The sequence below is a fragment of the Triticum dicoccoides genome, chromosome 1A (genome assembly GCF_002162155.2).
Source record: "Triticum dicoccoides isolate Atlit2015 ecotype Zavitan chromosome 1A, WEW_v2.0, whole genome shotgun sequence".
Lineage (NCBI taxonomy): Eukaryota > Viridiplantae > Streptophyta > Magnoliopsida > Poales > Poaceae > Triticum > Triticum dicoccoides.
The window spans coordinates 74822437-74844159 of NC_041380.1; the positions used below are offsets into that span (position 1 = coordinate 74822437).

General features: G+C 42.8%; 1 pseudogene; it reads right to left on the reverse strand.

Annotated features, from left to right (window-relative positions):
* LOC119351742 overlaps positions 1–21723 on the reverse strand; it is a 143097-nt pseudogene that overhangs the window by 16870 nt on the left and 104504 nt on the right.

Here is a 21723-nt window from a genome sequence, read left to right on the forward strand (position 1 = left end):
TCTTTCCAACATGCTGAGCTTGCCAAAGGATAACATGAAAAAGAAAAGGTGAAGATCACCATGACTCTTGCATAAGGTAGAAGATAATAATAAAGGATAGGACCTTCGCAGAGGGAAGCAGAGGTTGCCATGCACTTTTATGGTTGGATGCATAAAATCTCAATGCGAAAGAACGTCACTTTATATTGCCCCTTGTGATATGAACCTTTATTATGCAGTCCGTCGCTTTTATTACTTTCACATCACAAGATCGTATAAAGCTTATTTCTCCCACACCAATCAATCATACATATTTAGAGCAATTTTTATTGCTTTGCACCGATGACAACTTACTTGAAGGATCTTACTCAATCCATAGGTAGATATGTTGGACTCTCATGGCAAAACTGGTTTAAGGATATTTGGAAGCACAAGTAGTATTTCTACTTGGTGTTGAGAATTTGGCTAGCATGAGGGGGAAAGGCAAGCTCAACAAGTTAGAGGATCCATGACAACATACTTTATCTCAGATATAAGAAAGACATGACTCATTACGTCGTGTTCCTTGTCCAACATCAACTCTTTAGCATGTCATATTTTAATGAGTGCTCCCAATCATAAAAGATGTCAATGATAATATATCTATATGTGAAACCTCTCTTTCCTTATTACTTCCTATTAATTGCAACAATGACCAAAGCTATGTCTGCCAACTCCCAACAACTTTTAATCATCATACTCTTTCTATGTGAAGTCATTACTCTCAATAAGATCAATATGAACTTTTTGTTTCTTTTTATTGTTTTTTCTCTTTTCTTTTATTCACCCAAGATCATGGCAAAATAATCAAGCCCTTGACTAGACACTAATATTTACTATATATAGCTCACAGGCTCAATTACATAGAGAGATCATAAAGCAAAACTCAAAACTAGATCATGCCATAAACTTTATTCTACTGGATCAAGATACTACTAATAGGATCGAACTAAGAAAAAGGGTAAAGATAGGAGTTGTGATTGTGATACGATACTGGGGCACCTCCCCCAAGCTTGACAGTTGCCAAGGGGAGTGCCCATACCCAGATACTCAATTCTTCTTTGTTGGAGGAGACGGCGGAGGTGTTGTTGATTATGTGGGCTTGTCATCCATCTTCCAAGGCATAGGTTCACCATCATAGAAAGATGATCGAGTCTCCGGAATCCTCAAATCTGTAGCCAAACTCATTCTTTTGAATCTATATTCATACTCACAGTTTTGGTTTTGAAGGTCATAGACTTGGGCTTGGAGGTGCTCGATCTTCTCATATAGCTTGAAGATGGCTTCCTCGGTGTTCTTGGCATCCGGCTTGTAATTGTTAGTGAACTCCGCGAGCATCGTGTGGCTGGCGTTGATTCCATGCTCCACCATCCCCTGGCACTTGAAAACTTGTTGCTCCAATGCTTCGAGCCTCATCTCTATGCTTCCGGTCCCCTTTGGTCCCTCTTCATCACGGATGTGCAGCAACCCATCATGCAACTCAATGGTTTGAGGGTGTCCCAGCACCTCCGCGAGGTAAGGGTTGATGACCTTCTAGAAGAACTTGTCCTTGAAGGCGCTTGGGGCCGTCATGATAACCTAGATCTGTCAGAAAAACAGCTCTAAACAAAAACAGAGGAGGTTTGCGTGATACGGGAGTCAAAACCCCCAGGAGATTATATAATGAATTTTTACCGACCAAAATACGTAATGTGCAAGAAAACGGAGTCTGGAAAGCACTCGAGGTGCTCACGAGGTGGGGGGGCGTGCCCAGGGGGGTAGGGCGCGCCCACCACCCTCGTGTCCTTCCCGGACTGCTACTTATTTCTCTATTTTTCTAAATATTCCAAAACAGAGAAATATTGCCTTAAAAATTGTTTTGGAGTCGGTTTACTTACCGTATCACATACCTATTCCTTTTCGGAGTCTAAAACGTTCCGGAAAGTGTCCCTTATGTATTCCTCCGGGGTTACGGTTTCAATAATATTGGTTTCAACATTTATGGGATTACCTGAGATATAATGTTTGATTCTTTGACCGTTTACCACCTTCGGATTTGTGCCCTCGAAGTTGTTGATTTTTATGGCACCGGAACGATAGACCTCTTTGATAACATAAGGGCCTTCCCATTTAGAGAGAAGTTTTCCTACAAAAAATCTTAAACGAGAGTTGTATAGCAATACATAATCACCTACATTAAACTCACGCTTTTGTATCCTTTTGTCATGCCATCTTTTAACTTTTTCTTTAAACAACTTGGCATTTTCATAAGCTTGGGTTCTCCATTCATCAAGTGAGCTAATATCAAATAACCTCTTTTCACCGGCAAGTTTAAAATCATAGTTAAGCTCTTTAATAGCCCAATATGCCTTATGTTCTAGTTCGAGAGGTAAGTGACATGCTTTTCCATAGACCATTTTATACGGAGACATACCCATAGGATTTTTGTATGCAGTTCTATAGGCCCATAATGCATCATCAAGTTTCTTAGACCAATTCTTTCTAGACCTATTAACAGTCTTTTGCAAAATTAATTTGAGCTCCCTATTGCTCAACTCTACTTGACCACTAGACTGAGGGTGATAAGGCGATGCAATTCTATGATTAACATCATATTTAGCAAGCATTTTACGGAAAGCACCATGAATAAAGTGTGAACCACCATCAGTCATTAAATATCTAGGGACTCCAAACCTCGGAAAAATAACTTCCTTAAGCATTTTAATAGAAGTGTTATGATCAGCACTACTAGTTGGAATAGCTTCTACCCAATTAGTAACGTAATCAACAGCAACTAGAATATGTGTGTATCCATTAGAGGCAGGAAAAGGTCCCATATAATCAAAGCCCCAAACATCAAATGGTTCAATTACAAGAGAATAATTCATAGGCATTTCTTGATGTCTACTAATATTACCAATTCTTTGACATTCATCACAAGACAAGACAAACTTATGGGCGTCCTTGAAGAGAGTAGGACAATAAAAACCAGATTGCAATACCTTATGTGTAGTTCTATCTCCAGCGTGGTGTCCTCCATAAGGCTCGGAATGACACTTGCGTAGGATCTGTTCCTGTTCATGCTCAGGTACACAACGTCTAATAACACCATCTACCCCTTCTTTATAAAGATGTGGGTCATCCCAAAAGTAATGTCTTAAATCATAGAAAAACCTTTTCTTTTGTTGGTATGTGAAGCTAGGTGGTATAAACTTAGCAACAATATAATTAGCATAATCAGCATACCATGGAGTACTATGAGAAGTACTTATAACATTTAATTGTTCATCAGGAAAGTTATCATTAATAGGTAGTGGGTCATCAAGAATATTTTCTAACCTAGACAGGTTGTCTGCAACGGGGTTCTCAGCTCCCTTTCTATCAACAATATGCAAATCAAATCCTTGTAGCAAGAGAACCCATCTAATAAGTCTAGGTTTAGCATCTTTCTTTTCCATAAGATATTTAATAGCAGCATGATCAGTTTGAATAGTTACTTTAGAATCAACAATATAAGATCTGAACTTATCACAGGCAAATACGACTGCTAAGAGTTCTTTTTCAGTAGTAGCATAATTTCTTTGAGCATTTTCTAGAGTCTTACTAGCATAATGAATAACATTTAATTTCTTATCAACTCTTTGCCCTAGAACAACACCTACAGCATAATCACTAGCATCACACATAATTTCAAAGGGTAGGTTCCAATCGGGTGGCTGAACAACAGGATGCAGAGACTAATGCTTTCTTAAGTATTTCAAATGCTTCTACACAATCATCATCAAAGACAAATGGTATATCTTTTTGCAATAAATTAGTTAGAGGCCGAGGAATTTTTGAGAAGTCCTTAATGAACCTCCTATAAAATCCAGCGTGACCAAGGAAACTTCTTATACCTTTGATGTCCTTGGGACATGGCATCTTTTCAATAGCATCAACCTTGGCTTTATCAACTTCAATACCTCTTTCAGAAACTTTGTGCCCCAAGACAATACCTTCATTAACCATAAAGTGGCACTTTTCCCAATTCAAGACAAGATTAGTTTCTTCACATCTCTGCAAAACTCGATCAAGATTGCTCAAGCAATCATCAAAAGAGGAAACATAGACGGAAAAGTCGTCCATGAAAACCTCAAAAATCTTTTCACAAAAGTCAGAGAATATAGCCATCATGCATCTTTGAAATGTAGCAGGTGCATTACATAAACCAAAAGGCATACGTCTATAAGCAAAAGTACCAAAAGGGCATGTTGTAGCAACCCAACCCGAATGGATCAAGTCTCTGTGCTTAAGTGTCATCCCTGGATCGGTATGCTGACACACACAGTACTCGAGGATTTATAACAAAGGTAAATCACATGTAAAAGTAACGTAAATACTGTTACCTCAATCCAAATAGCGGAAGTAACAAGGTTGTGGATTCCCATCAACACCAACGGCAAAGTTGAGTGTAGAAATAGTAACCCTAACGTATCACTTACTCGTCGTAAGATTCCTGCAACACGAGACGTTGCAGCCACAAAGGGTCAGTACATTGAATGTACTGGCAAATTCACACCATAGAGAATGATGAACAAGGTCTATCACTACATGCATATATGGCTGGTGGAAAAGCTCTATGGTTATATGTTTTTGCGAAAAGCCAATTTTACCCTACTGCAAAGGAATAAATTTGATGCAACTATCATGGTGGTTGTTAAACATTGAGAATGGTTGACAACATTCTCAATCCCAATTAAATATCATCATTAAAATCCAACAATATTCATTTAAAGTAACGTGATGAGATTCACGTGATAATCCAGGTACTAGATACTCAAGTTGTCCATAACCGGGGACACGGCTAACCATGATTAGTTTATACACTCTGCAGAGGTTTGCGCACTTTTCCCCACAAGACTCGATCGCCTCCGTTTGGTTTCTCGCACTACATGGTGTTTGAGAAGACGGATGACCGAGACATAGTCTTTCAGAAGCGCCAGCACCTTACGATGGATAGACCGTTACACCTACTTTCCCCAACATCTACTAGTCTACCCTGTAAGAGTTCGTATGACTTAATCAACTATGCTAGATCCCATAATAGCTTGTGGCTGCACACAGAAGTTTCTAGTATGAAAAATCTCATGATCCCTTTGGGCCTGGGTGGCGGTCCATAAAGAAAAACAGGCAATCCTGGTCTACCCAGGTGCCTAGATAGGCAATCCTGGAATACCCAGGTACCTCAATCCACCCAGATGTGTGTTTAAGTTGCCACCTTAGATAAACCATTAATTAACAAACTCACATCTGTCATGCATATCACTCACCCAATCCACGTCTACTAGCATAGCATGGCATAATAGGCAAATGTAGAAGTAACTCCCAAAGGTTTGATAACATAACAGGTAATAGGTACTACCTCAACTACTTCCCATCCCACAATTTAATTAGATCCTAATCATGCAATGTTTGAGGATTGATCTAATGCAATAAAACTGTGTAGTAGGAGGTATGATCAAAGTGTGAACTTGCCTGCAATGTTGATGAAGATGATTCACACTCAAAACTCTTGATAGATCTACTCGTCACACTCCGGTCAATCTATCGTAGGCAAGCAATAGTAACCACACATAAGCAATCACTCAAAAGATCAGAAAGATCGAAGAAAACGATTCGGAAAACATCAAAACCAAGCCAATAACTCTTGCAACATAAATCAATTTCTAACAGTACCAAAATTATGTGAATTTGGCCTTATTAGAATGTTTAGGTCAAGAGCTTCGATTTGCAAAAAGAATCAACTCAAACGGAGCTACGAAACTCAAGTTATGATCAAACGAAGTTTGAATTCAAATCTGATCTAATTCAAATTTTAAACTTTTCAAAAAACATGTTTGAGCTGGATTACTGGATAGTGGGGATCGTAACGAAGAAGTGGGCGTTGGTTTCATCGAATTTGGACAGACGAGCAAAAAGTAATGATATATTGAAAACCAGGGACTAAACTGTGAAGAAACTAATTACCTACGGGTCCCTGGCCGAAATTAAACAGAAAAAGAAAAACCTATCTAATGAACGTTCGCTACAGAAACAAAACCGACGAAAACCGTTCATTACCGAACCTAATCTGATGAACGCTCAGTAAACAAACTAAATTAAATAATAAACCAGAAACGAAAAAAACTAGCGAACCGGGGCGGTTCGGTTTAACTAAACCCTAAGAAAAACTAAACCGATCTATTCTAATAAACCTAACACTACAATGATAGAGGTAAAAAGAAACGAACGGAGGGAGGCGCTTACAGAGGGCATGGTCGCCGGCTCAGGCGATGATTCCGGCAAGGCAGGCGAAGGCAGGGAGGGGCGGCGGCTCTGGTGTGGGGTCGGGCGGCGCTGGATGACGGGGTCGGGCAGGAGGCGACGCTGGTGGAGTTCAGGCGTACAATGGCTCCAGCGAGGTAGCTTCGGTCATGGACGACGGTGACGAGGCGGTGGCTCCGGTGGTCCTTCATCTCGTACGAGAGCACGAGGAGGTGCGGCGCGGCAACGCAGACGTGATGGTGGTGGCGGAGGTGATCGGAAGGGGAGGGTGGAGGCGCGGCAAGGCGGCGGAGCTTGGTGAAGTTTTGCAAACTCCGGCGAGATCGGGAGGACTCCCTAGGGCACGGTACATCGAGGTTTTCACGAAAATCGAACGAGGAGGAGGTGGGAAGTATTTATAGGGGGTGGGGCTTGCGCAAGGGGCAACAAACGGATTGAATCGGGAGAGATTTGGGATCAGGGCTCTCTGTCCATAATGAACACGAAAGAAGGAGACAGAGGAGGGGGATGACAAGCGGGGTCCACCCGTCGGTGGCAGCGGGGAAAGGGGCACGGGTCGGGTGGCCGTCTCGACGGGGCCTCGGGCGCGTGTGAAGCAGCTGGGCTGGGCTTTGGCTTGGCCCACTCGGCGGAGGAAGGTTTTTTTTAAAGATCTTTTTTTTCAGAAAAACAAAATAAATAAAAACAAATAGAAATGAAAATATTATATAGGCATATAATATATCAAAAATTTCAGAAAAATATTTCCTACGACATGAACATTTTACTAACGCCAAATAAATTCTAAAAAAATTCAAATAATTCAAACAGTGCTCCTGCTCTAATAAAATCCGCTAAAAATCATTTTAAAATACCAAAATGAATTCAAATTTATTTCTCTCCAATTTTCTATTTTAGAGAATCATGTTACCCTATTTTCCATGTATTTTGTTTTTGGAGAAAAATAATTTGAATAAAACCCAAATAACTCCAAATTGAAAATAATTTCAAAAGGATTTTAAATTTTGATCCTTTTAAACTCCCAACTCATATTTCATATGTTTGAAGAAGTCATTTTATCTTCTCTCGTGAAAATCATTGAGTTGCATAAAGTTTCATAATTGAAAATATTTTCAAATGAAATTCAAATATTTTCAACACCCCTTGTCATTTAAATAAATGGAAGAAGTCATGTCATCTTCTCTCCAGGGTTTCGTGGTGAAAAGAATTTGAATTCACGGAGATCACGAATGCAAAATGAAAGTTTGGGAAAGTCCTTTTATTCCCTCTCATTTAACTTTCAAAAAGGTTTCAAATTTCACTCAATTTCACACAATTAATCAAACAATCAATCAAATCTATCTATTTATTATAACATTCCAAAATTTAGAATTTTGGGATGTTACACATGTAAAAGTAGTCTTTGATTGATCTCTAGCTGACACAGGTATTGGAGAGAAACCAGAATAACCATCTAGAAAGCAATAGTGTGTATGTTTGCACAATCTTTCTAGAATTTGATCAATAAAAGGTAAGGGGTAATGATCTTTCTTAGTAGCTTTATTTAATTTGCGGAAATCGATTACCATCCTATAACCTGTGATAATTCTTTGTGGAATCAATTCATCTTTATCATTAGGAACAACAGTAATACCTCCCTTCTTAGGGACACAATGGACAGGACTTACCCACTCACTATCAGCAACGGGATAGATTATACCTGCCTCCAGAAGCTTTAGTATTTCTTTTCTTACCACTTCTTTCATTTTAGGATTCAGACGTCGTTGAGGATCACGAACTAGTTTGGCATCTGCTTCCAAATTTATTTTATGTTGACATAGAGTGGGACTAATGCCCTTAAGATCATCAAGAGTATATCCAATAGCAGCACGGTGCTTCTTCAGAGTTTTCAATAATCTTTCTTCTTCATGCTCTGAAAGGTTAGCACTAATAATAACATGATATATCTTCTTTTCATCAAGATAAGCATATTTAAGATTATCAGGCAAAGGTTTAAGCTCAAACACGGGATCACCCTTGGGTGGAGGGGGATCTCCTAAAATTCAATAGGCAAGTTGTGATGCAGAATAGGTTCCTGTTTAAAGAATACTTCATCTATTTCCCTTCTTTCATTCATGAACATATCATTTCCATGGTCTAGCAAATAATGTTCTAAAGGATCACTAGGAGGTACGGCAATAGAAGCAAGACCAATAATTTCATCCTTACTAGGTAATTCTTCCTCACGATGTTGTTTACTAAATTTAGAGAAATTAAACTCATGAACCATATCATCCAAGCCAACAGTAACAATGTTCTTTTTGCAGTCTATGGTAGCATTGACAGTATTTAAGAAGGGTCTACCAAATATAATTGGAAAAAAGCTATCTTGTGGAGAAGTAAGAACAAGAAAATCAGCAGGATATTTAGTTTTCCCACACAAGACTTCAACATCTCTAACAATTCCAATTTGTGCAATAGTATCTCTATTAGCAAGTTTAATAGTGACATCAATATCTTCTAACTCAATAGGTGCAATTTCATTCTTAATTTCTTCGTATAAAGTATGCGGTATAACACTAGCACTAGCACCCATATCACATAAGCCATGATAACAATGATCTCCTATTTTCACAGAAATAACCGGCACGCCTACCACAGGTCTATGTTTATCCTTATCACAAGGTTTAGCAATTCTAGCAGTTTCACCTTCGAACTGAATAACATGCCCATCAATATTATCAGACAAGAGATCTTTAACAATAGCAATATTAGGTTCTACTTTAACTTGCTCAGGAGGTGTATAAGTTCTAATATTGCTTTTACTAACAACAGTTGAAGCTTTAGCATGATCCTTTATTCTAATAGGGAAAGGTGGTTTCTCAATGTAAGAAGTAGGAACAATAGGATCATTATAAGTGACAGTCCTTTCTTCAACTTTAATAGGTGCAGCTACTTTTACTTCTATGGGAGGACGATATTTAAACCACTTCTCCTTAGGGAGATCAACATAAGTAGCAAAAGATTCACAGAAAGAAGCTACTATCTCAGAGTCAAGTCCATATTTAGTGCTAAACTTACGGAAAATATCAGTATCCATAAAAGATTTAACACAATCAAACTTAGGTGTCATACCCGACTCCTTACCTTCGTCGAGGTCCCAATCTTTAGAGTTGCGTTTAATTTTATCCAATAAATTCCATCTGAATTCAATAGTCTTCATCATAAAAGAGCCAGCACAAGAAGTATCAAGCATGTGCGATTGTTTTCAGAAAGTCGAGCATAAAAACTTTGCATAACTATTTCTCTTGAGAGCTCATGATTGGGGCATGAATATAACATTGATTTAAGACTCCCCCAAGCTTGAGTGATGCTTCCTCCTTCGCGAGGCCAGAAATTATATATATAATTGCGATCATTATGAACAAGATGCATAGGGTAATACTTTTGATGAAATTCCAGCTTCAATCTTTTATAGTCCCACGATCTCATATCATCACATAGCCTATACATATCAATGCGTCTCCCTTCAAAGATAAAGGGAAGACCTTCTTCTTAGCAACATCATCGGGTATACCTGCAAGCTTAAATAATCCACAAACTTCATCCACATATATTAAGTGCTCATCAGGATGCTTTGTTCCATCTCCTGTAAAAGGGTTAGCTAGTAGTTTTTCCATCATACCCGAAGGAAATTTAAAAGGAGTTTCATTTTCAATAGGTTAAGTAGGTTGAGGAGCAACTCTTTGCTCTACTGGACGGGGTGAAGATACCCCGAACAAGCCCCTCAGAGAATTACTTTCCATAGTAACAAGTGACAGTAAATTTCAGCACACTATATAAATTTTTCCTTACCAAATTCCACCTACCAAAGGCGCTATACGCCCCGGCAACGGCGCCAGAAAAGAGTCTTGATGACCCACAAGTATAGGGGATCTATCGTAGTCCTTTTGATAAGTAAGAGTGTCGAACCCAACGAGGAGCAGAAGGAAATGATAAGCGACTTTCAGCAAGGTATTCTCTGCAAGTACTAAAATAAGTGGTAACAGATAGTTTTGTGATAATATAGGTTGTAACAAGCAACAAGTAACAAAAGTAAATAAAGTGTAGCAAGGTGGCCCAATCCTTTTGTAGCAAAGGACAAGCCGGAACAAACTCTTATAATAGGAAAAGCGCTCCCAAGGACACATGGGAATATCGTCAAGCTAGTTTTCATCACGTTCATATGATTCGTGTTTGATACTTTGATAATTTGATATGTGGGTGGACCGGTGCTTGGGTGGTGCTCTTACTTGAACAAGCATCCCACTTATGATTAACCTCTATTGCAAGCATCCGCAACTAAAACAAAAGTATTAAGGTAAACCTAACCATAGGATGAACCAGATGGATCCAAATCAGCCCCTTACGAAGCAACGCATAAACAAGGGTTTAAGCTTATGTCACTCTAGCAACCCATCATCTACTTATTACTTCCCAATGCCTTCCTCTAGGCCCAAATAATGGTGAAGTGTTATGTAGTCGACGTTCACATAACACCACTAGAGGCTAGACAACATACATCTTATCAAAATATCAAAGGAATACCAAATTCACATGACTACTCATAGCAAGACTCTCCCTTGTCCTCAGGAACGAACGTAATTACTCACAAAGCATATTCATGTTCATAATCAGAGGGGTAATAATATGCATATAGGATCTGAACATATGATCTTCCACCAAATAAACCAACTAGCATCAACTACAAGGAGTAGTCAACACTACTAGCAACCTACTAGCACCAATCCCGGACTTTGAGACAAGAATTGGATACAAGAGATGAACTAGAGTTTGGAGATGAGATGGTGCTGGTGAAGATGTTGATGGAGATTGCCCTCTCCCGATGAGAGGAGCGTTGGTGATGACGATGGTGATGATTTCCCCCTCTCGGAGGGAAGTATCCCCGGCAGAACAGCTCTGCTGGAGCTCTAGATTGGATCCGCCAAGGTTCCGCCTCGTGGCGGCTGAGTCTCGTCCCAAAAAGTTCCTCCTTATTTTTTTCTCATCGAAAGACCTCATATAGGAGAAGATGGGCATCGGAGAGCCACCAGGGGGCGCGCCCTAGGGGGGGCGCCCCCCACCCTCATGAGAAGGGTGTGGGCCCCCTGGCCTTCATCTTTGGTGTGGATTTTTCTTTATTTCTTTTAAGACGTTCCGTGGAGTTTCAGGACTTTTGGAGTTGCGCAGAATAGGTCTCTAATATTTGCTCCTTTTCTAGACCAGAATTCCAGCTACCGGCATTCTCCCTCTTTATGTAAACCTTGTAAAATAAGAGAAAATAGCCATAAGTATTGTGACATAAAGTGAAATAACAGTACATAATGCGATAAATATAGATATAAAAGCATGATGCAAAATGGACGTATCAACTCCCCCAAGCTTAGACCTCGCTTGTCCTCAAGCGAAAAGCTGATAACAATAAATATGTCCTCATGTTTAGAGGTAGAGGCGTCGATAAAAATAAAATACGGACATGAAGGCATCATGATTATTCTCATAACAGCAACATATATAGATTTTGTCATATGATTACTTATGTTCAAGTGATGATCTATTCACAATGCAAAAGTATAAATCATAAACCTTATTGGGCTCCGACAAACTATAATCTCAATCATTGAAGCAATTGCAATTTATCATAACATCGGAAAGAGTCTATGTCAGAGCTAAAAAGCAAGTCCACATACTCAACTATCATTTAGTCCTCCATAATTGCTAACACTCACGCGATACTTGTGGTTATGGAGTTTTAATCGGACACAGAGAAAGATAGGGGCTTATAGTTTTGCCCCACAACCTTTTACCTCAAGGGTAATGTCAACAATAATGGTTCATGCTCCCCTACATCCAATTAGATATATATATCATGTTCTTTCCAACATGCTGAGCTTGCCAAAGGATAACATGAAAAAGAAAAGGTGAAGATCACCATGACTCTTGCATAAGGTAGAAGATAATTATAAAGGACAGGCCCTTCGTAGAGGGAAGCAGAGGTTGCCATGTGCTTTTATGGTTGAATGCATAAAATTTCAATGCGAAAGAACGTCACTTTATATTGCCCCTTGTGATATGAACCTTTATTATGCAGTCCGTCGCGTTTATTACTTTCACATCACAAGATCGTATAAAGCTTATTTCTCCCACACCAATCAATCATACATATTTAGAGCAATTTTTATTGCTTTGCACCGATGACAACTTACTTGAAGGATCTTACTCAATCCATAGGTAGATATGGTGGACTCTCATGGCAAAACTGGTTTAAGGATATTTGGAAGCACAAGTAGTATTTCTACTTGGTGCTGAGAATTTGGCTAGCATGAGGGGGAAAGGCAAGCTCAACAAGTTAGAGGATCCATGACAACATACTTTATCTCAGATATAAGAAAGACATGACTAGCATGAGGGGGAAAGGCAAAGCACGTCGGTAGAACCAGTCTAGCGTAAGCGTACGCGTAATGTCGGTCCGGGCCGCTTCATCCAACAATACCGCCGAACCAAAGTATGACATGCTGGTAAGCAGTATGACTTATATCGCCCACAACTCACTTGTGTTCTAGTCGTGCATATGACATCTACGCATAAAACCTGGCTCAGATTCCACTGATGGGGAACATAGTAATTTCAAAAAAATTCGTACGCACACGCAAGATCATGGTGATGCACAACAACGAGAGGGGAGAGTATTGTCCATGTACCCTCGTAGACCGAAAGTGGAAGCGTTAGCACAACGCGGTTGATGTAGTCGTACGTCTTCTCGATCCGACCGATCAAGTACCGAACGCACGACACCTCCGAGTTCAGCACACGTTCAGCCCGATGACGTCCCTCAAACTCCGATCCAGCCAAGTGTTGAGGGAGAGTTTCATCAGCAGGACGGCGTGGTGACGATGTTGATGTTCTACTGACGCAGGGCTTCACCTAAGCACTGCTACAATATTATCGAGGTGGACTATGGTGGAGGGGGCACCGCACACGGCTAAAAGATCAACTTGATCAATTGTTGTGTGTATGGGGTGCCCCCTGCCCCCGTATATAAAGGAGCAAGGGGGGTGCGGCCGGCCAGGGAGGAGGTGCGCCAGGAGGAGTCCTACTCCCACCGGGAGTAGGACTCCCCCCTTTTCCTAGTTGGACTAGGACTTGGGAGGGGAAAGAGTGGAGGAGAAGAAGGAAGGGGGGGGGGCGCCCCCCTCTCCTTGTCCTATTCGGACTGGGGGGAGGGGCGCGCGGCCCAGCCCTAGCCGCCTCTCCTCTCTTCCACCTAGGCCACCTAAGGCCCATTAAGTCCCCCTGGGGGGGGGGTCCAGTAACCTTCCGGTACTTCGGTAAAATCCTGATTTCACCCGGAACACTTCCGATATCCGAACATAGGCTTCCAATATATCAATCTTCATGTCTCGACCATTTCGAGACTCCTTGTCATGTCCGTGATCACATCCGGGACTCCGAACAACCTTCGGTACATCAAAACATATAAACTCATAATATAACTGTCATCGTAACGTTAAGCGTGCGGACCCTGCGGGTTCGAGAACTATGTAGACATGACCGAGACACATCTTCGGTCAATAGCCAATAGCGGAACCTGGGTGCTCATATTGGCTCCTACATATTCTACGAAGATCTTTATCGGTCAAACCGCGTAACAACATACGTTGTTCCCTTTGTCATCGGTATGTTACTTGCCCGAGATTCGATCGTCGGTATCTCAATACCTAGTTCAATCTCGTTACCGGCAAGTCTCTTTACTCGTTCTATAATACATCATCCCGCAACTAACTAATTAGTTGCAATGCTTGCAAGGCTTAAGTGATGTGCATTACCGAGAGGGCCCAGAGATACCTCTCCGACAATCGCTGTGACAAATTCTAATCTCGAAATACGCCAACCCAACAAGTACCTTCGGAGACACATGTAGAGCACCTTCATAATCACTCAGTTACGTTGTGACGTTTGGTAGCACACAAAGTGTTCCTCTGGTAAACGGGAGTTGCATAATCTCATAGTCATAGGAACATGTATAAGTTATGAAGAAAGCAATAGCAACATACTAAAAGATTGGGTGCTAAGCTAACGGAATGGATCATGTCAACCACATCATTCTCCTAATGATGTGACCCCGTTAATAAAATGACAACTCATGTCTATGGTTAGGAAACATAACCATCTTTGATCAACGAGCTAGTCAAGTAGAGGCATACTAGTGACAATCTGTTTGTCTATGTATTCACACATGTATTATGTTTCCGGTTAATACAATTCTAGCATGAATAATAAACATTTATCATGATATAAGGAAATAAATAATAACTTTATTATTGCCTCTAGGGCATATTTCCTTCATACGTGTCCTTAGCATTTTGAGGGGTCCACATCTCTAATCCATGCCATGCCAATCAATGAACTTTCTGAAATATTTTATTTGAATAGATATTAGTTCAATGAGCTATATTAGGTATCTATTCGCAACACATGCAAACCCTAGTGACAGCCCCGAAGCGATCAACCGCATGAGTGTGCCGCACCCCACTTTATATAGGCGTCCATCGCGGGCTCAATACTTGGGCCTCGCACAGACCCTAAAGCCCATAAGTCTACTCGGCCACAATCCAAATACAGCTTGGATCACATCCGACCAGTGTCCTTGGATCCGACCTCGTAGGTTCCTTCCCTTAAGCGCGTGACCCCTTCGGTTCAAGCAGGCTTGGTCGCAGTTCGGATCACCTCCGAACTACACAGTTGGTAGCAGCCTCTAGGAAGGCATGCCGAACACCAAACAGACTATGAAGCTGGTTAGGCGAACCTGTACATCATACTTCCATTCCTTTTGCCACACGATATATGTTGTCGGGCTCAAGGCGAGTTTGTCATCCTTGTGCTAGCCCGACCTCTGTCTCGTTCCAGTGATGCCAACCACAAACCGGATTATCTCATAATCCTTGTCGCATGGCCATGCTTATCCTGGTCGGTTCACACGAGGGGCCCAGAGTATATCTCTCCTGATCGGAGGGGCAAATCCCATCTTGCTCGACCATGTCTCGCAACATGGGTCTGGACAAGCCTGAAACCTACCTTTGTATCTACCCAGTCACGGAGTAGTGTTTGGTTGGCCCAAAGCAAGTCCGTTACCATCCCGAGTACATGCACCAGCTCAGGTCTTAGAACATAGAATGTATGTTGTACTAGAGACTCATAGATGACATATCGCTGCGTCTCATAGTTGGGTCTGTCCGACTCGGACTTTATCTCGACTCGGATCTGACTACGTCGAATCCGACCAGATCCTTCCAAGTCCATATTATCCGGTTAGCATCCAATGCTCCATGGCTAGTGAGACCAAGCGATCTACCGTGTCATATGCTAGTCTAGTTGGTTGCGCGTCCACATAGCCCTTTCGACTAGGGACCTTTTAGGACAGTCATCATACAATGCATAGTCCCACAAACAAGTCACATACTGGCTGATACACATCATTGATAATGTCCAAGGACTATCATTATTCATAAAAACATAGGAAATATCATCATACATGATTGCCTCTAGGGCATATCTCCAATAGTAGCCGGGCGAGAGTGCGTACCCCAGGGCAGCGACGGCGAGAAGTTGGTCGGTGACGCGACGCTCTATTGTCTCCACGTAGCTTGCGAGCAGTGGCCGGGCAGATTCATCATCCCCACACGAGACACCTCTGCCTGCTTTGCCGACGCCGCTGCCGCCGACGCGGCGCGTCCTTGGCCTTCTTAGTGTTGAGCCCGTTACGACGGTCGGTGGTGACAGCCTCCCGACGTTGAACCTCCACCCTCCACTCGGCGTTGGACACGCTCGGTGGTTTCGCCACCGGCTTCCTCTGCTTCAGATGGGTGGAATCGGTAGTGGAAGTGGATCGAAGGGCCTAATACTTCTTCGACGGCATGGGGCCGGATGGCGGGGGGCGGGAGGAGAATGGTGGGAGTGGCGGGGCAGAAGGGGGAAAGGAATGAGGAAATGGAGGGAAAGGGGGAAAACGGCGAGAAAAGGTCTGTCTGTCGCCGACAAAGCGGGCCCACATGCCTTTTCGCTTCGGGCGGTGTGATACGTCTCCAATGTATCTACTTTTCCAAACACTTTTGTCCTTGTTTTGGACTCTAACTTGCATGATTTGAATGGAACTAACCCGGACTGACGCTGTTTTCAGCAGAATTACCATGGTGTTATTTATGTGCAGGAGCAAACGTTCTCGGAATGACCTGAAACTTAATGGAGCCACTTTTCAGAAAATAAGAAAAATACCTGCAAAAGATGAAGGCCAGGGGGCCACCACCTCTCCACGAGGGTGGGGCGCGCCTGCCCCCCTAGGGCGCGCCCCTACCTCGTGGGCCCCCTGTTGCCTCTCCGACTCCAACTCCACCTCCATATATTGTGTTTCAGGGAGAAAAAATTAGAGAAGAGAAATCATCGCGTTTTACGATACGGAGCCGCCGCCAAGCCCTAAAACCTCTCAGGAGGGCTGATCTGGAATCCGTTCGGGGCTTCAGAGAGGGGAATCCGTCGCCATCGTCATCATCAACCATCCTCCATCACCAATTTCATGATGCTCATCGCCGTGCATGAGTAATTCCATCGTAGGCTTGCTGGATGGTGATGGGTTGGATGGGATCTATCATGTACTCGAGTTAGTTTTGTTAGGGTTTGATCCCTAGTGTCCACTATATTCTGAGATTAATGTTGCTATGACTTTGCTATGCTTAATACTTGTCACTAGGGCCCGAGTGCCATGATTTTAGATCTGAACCTATTATGTTTTCATCAATATATGAGTGTTCTTGATCCTATCTTGAAAGTCTATAGTCACCTATTATGTGTTATGATCCGTTAACCCCAAAGTGACAATAATCGGGATACTTACCGGTGATGACCGTAGTTTGAGGAGTTCATGTATTCACTATGTGTTAATGCTTTGTTCGGGTACTCTATTAAAAGGAGGCCTCAATATCCCTTAGTTTCTGTAAGGACCCCGCTGCCACGGGAGGGTAGGACAAAAGATGTCATGCAAGTTCTTTTCCATAAGCACGTATGACTATATTCGGAATACATGCCTACATTATATCAATGAACTGGAGCTAGTTCTGTGTCACCCTAGGTTATGACTGTTACATGATGAACCACATCCGGCATAATTCTCCATCACTGATCCATTGCCTACGAGCTTTTTGTATATTGTTCTTGGCTTATTTACTTTCCCGTTGCTATTGCTATCATCACTAAAAAATACCAAAAACATTGCTTTTACTACTGTTACCTTTGGCTACCGTTATCACTACTATCATATTACTTTGCTACTAAACACTTTGCTGCAGATATTAAGTTTCCAGGTGTGGTTGAATTGACAACTCAGCTGCTAATACTTGAGAGTATTCTTTGGCTCCCCTTGTGTCGAATCAATAAATTTGGGTTAAATACTTTACCCTCGAAAACTGTTGCGATCCCCTATACTTGTGGGTTATCAAGACCATTTTTTGGCGTCGTTGCCAGGGAGCATAGCTCTATTCTTTGAGTCACTTGGGATATATATCTGCTTATCATTCTGAAGAACTTGAGAGATCCAAAAACCAAGATCTATCCCTCAACTACGAGGGGAGGTAAGGAATTGCCATCTAGCTCTGCACTTGATTCACCTTCTGTTATGAGTAAGTTTGCGACACCTACACCTGCTTCTGCTATTCGTTCTGATATGTCGCATGTTATTGATGATGCCACTTCTGCTATGCATGATACTTATGATGAAACTACTTCTATGCCTGATACTACTGTGCCACTTAGTGATTTTCTTGATGAACAAATTTCTAGGGCTAGATAAATTGAAAATATTGAATCTGATGATACTGATGAAAGTGATGATGAAGAATCACTTGTTATTCCTAAGGGTTATGTTCTTGATCAAGAAGCTTCTTTCGCTATTTTAGCTTGCAAGAATAGAAATGAACTCAAAAGGTTATTAGCTAAATGGAGTAAGCAATCTCTAAATGCTAGAATGAAACCTGACCCTGCTTTTGCTACTTCACCTATCTGTGTTACTGATAAGGATTATGAATTATCTGTTGATCCTGATATAATTACTTTGGTTGAATCTGATCCTTTTCATGGCTATGAATCTGAAACTGTTGTGGCACATCTTACTAAATTAAATGATATAGCTACCCTGTTCACTAAAGATGAGAGAACTCGTTACTTCTATATCCTTAAAATATTTCCGTTCTCATTAAAGGGTGATGCTAAGATATGGTTTAATTCTCTTGATCCTGGTTGTGTGCGTAGTCCCCAGGATATGATTTATTACTTCTCTGCTAAATATTTCCCTGCTCATAAGAAACAAGCTGCTTTAAGGGATATATATAATTTTGTGCAAATTGAAGAAGAGAGTCCCCCACAAGCTTGGGGGAGGCTTCTCCAATTACTTAATGCTTTGCCTGATCATCCTCTTAAGAAAAATGAAATACTTGATATCTTTTATAATGGACTAACCGATGCCTCCAGAGATTACCTGGATAGTTGTGCTGGTTCTGTTTTCAGGGAAAGAACACCGGATGAAGCTGGAATTCTATTGAATAATATGTTGACAAATGAAAATAATTGGACACCTCCGGAGCCAATTCCTCAGCCTATTCCTAAACCAACTCCGAAGAAGAGGGGTATTCTATTTCTCAGTCTTGAAGATATGCAAGAGGCAAAGAAATCTATAAAAGAAAAGGGTATTAAAGCTGAAGATGTTAAGAATTTACCTCCTATTGAAGAAATACATGGTCTTAATTTACCGCTTGTTGAAGAAACATATAATCTTAATCCATTACCTATTGAAGAAACTCATGGTCTTGATAACCCGACACAGGTAGTAAAGGTAAATTCTCTCTATAGATATGATAAAGCTGAAATCCCATTTACTAAATTTGCTAGCCCATGCTTAGATGAGTTTGATAAATTTATGGCTAAGTGAGGGAGTCCTGGATTAGGGGGTGTTCGGGTAACCGGACTATACCTTCAGCCGGACTCCTGGACTATGAAGATACAAGATTGAAGACTTCGTCCCGTGTCCGGATGGGACTTTCCTTGGCATGGAAGGCAAGCTTGGCGATGCGGATATTCAAGATCTCCTACCATTGTAACCGACTCTATGTAACCCTAACCCTATCCGGTGTCTATATAAACCGGAGGGTTGTAGTCCATAGGCAATCAGCTCCATATACAACAATCATACCATAGGCTAGCTTCTAAGGTTTAGCCTCCTTGATCTCGTGGTAGATCTACTCTTGTACTACCCATATCATCAATATTAATCAAGCAAGACGTAGGGTTTTACCTCCATCAAGAGGGCCCGAACCTGGGTAAAACATCGTGTTCCCTGCCTCCTGTTACCATCCGGCCTAGACGCATAGTTCGGGACCCCCTACCCGAGATCCGCCGGTTTTGACACCGACATTGGTGCTTTCATCCACTGCCTGTGGACGCCCTAGATTGTGAAACTGCGACCAGAAAAGCTTTTCCACTTCGCGATCTTTCTGATCTCGAAAGTGTTCGGTCGCATCAGCAGCACTCGCTGCCAAGTCCAGATAGGTATCCTCCACACTCCACATCCGGTCCAACGGAGCAAACTTTGGATCGCAAAATTTCCTTCACAACATAAAGGGCTTTCCAGCCGCAATCTGTTCGGCCTGACGCAGCTCCTCCTTCGCAGCTCTCATCGCAGAGCGCGCGTCCTTGGCATTGGCAACGGCCTACTCTAAGTCCGTCTGTTTCGCCTGGTCTTCTTTTTCAAGAAGTCTGCAACGGTCTGTAGCGCTTTTTAACTTTTCGGCCATCTCAGCCATCTCTTCCTTGCTTCGGCACTGAGCAGCCTGTTCGGCTCTCGGCTCTTCAAGGGCTTTCTTGGTGGCCGCATCACTTTCGCTGGCTTGTTCTTTAGCTCGGGCAAGTTCTGCCCTAAGACTCTCCATGGCGGCCGCACCATCTGTGTCAAGCACACACATCGTAAGACACAGGCATAAAACTGTTCTTACCTGATGCCGCCCGAGGAATTACATACCTTGAGCCTCATCAAGCCGCTTATTGACAAGCGTGATGTCGGCATCTGCCACGTCCAGTTGCCGCTTTAGTTCAGCAAAATCGTCAGTTCAGCTCGATTCCGGACACCCTGCCGCCTACATTCAAAGGCGACATCTTAGACCTGGGATTATGATCCTCCGCGTGCCGTCATTTCTTGACGACGCGCAGAGTCTCAGGGGCTACTATCTACACAGGGCGCATCTTATTCATGCACAACTGACAAAAGTATACATTATCTAATGTACCTCGAAACCCGTCAGTAAACTTTTGACGGCCTCATACAATCCGCTCTCTGCGGATGAAATCCTTTCAATCACCGTGCCCATCAATGCGCGGTGCTCCTCTGAGATAGAAGCTCGCCCCAGCAGAATCTTTAGCTCCTCCGGCCGAGCACCAGACGGTGCCGGGCTCGTCCCATGACCTCTTTCGAAGGCCGGACGCGGAGAACCTCGGGGGGCCACATAGCTACCTTCCGCCCCTGCCGGATTCGGAGAAACCCTCCGCGACGACACCTCAGGGTCGCCCGCCTCGCTAGGCGGCACGGCAGGGGGAGGTGTCCCGCTCTCCATCATCTCCGGAAGGAGATCCCCCGAAGACGAGCTCTGCTGAGAAGGGCTGAGGTCCGAGCTACAAGGTAAAGGTTTGGTTAATCTTCTCAGATATAAATCAAGGATTTCCCTCATCCCTCAAAAGGAAAATCTTTCTCCACTTACGGCTCGCTGGAGAGCTGATCCCCTTGAGGGCGTAGTCCGGCCAAGGGACTCCCCGGCGTCGGACCCTCTGACGAGGATTTTCTCCCCCGCTTCGAGGCCATGGTTTCCGGGTCGTCAGAGGCGGCTCTCTTCTTCCCCTTAGGAGAGGAATTGTCGGTTCCTCCCTTCGGAGCAGCCTCCTTCGAGGAGGCCATAGCTTCCTTGTCCTCCCCCTCCAAAGGCATTATCTCCAGCATCCTGACCAGCACGGGATCCGGCCTGGTTTCAGGAAGGGGAGCCGGACACCTGATCAGCTTTTCCTTCGCTATCCACTCCTGTTTAAAAGGAAGGCTCTTTTAGGGGCAAGTTTATGACTATACAGATAGAAGGTCCGGGCACAAGGTTGCTTACTTGAGTATCCGGGCGATTGCAGCTTAGGCCTGCGTCCTCGGTTAAATCCGGACACATCTCTTGTGATCCCAAGAACAGTCTATACATCTCCGCGGGCGTTGCGCCCATAAAGTTCTGGAGAGCTCGCGGTCCCTCTGGATTAAACTCCCACAGGCAAAGGGGGCGACATTTGCCGGGCAATATTCGACGAATCAGCATGACCTGCGTCACCTTGACCAAGCTG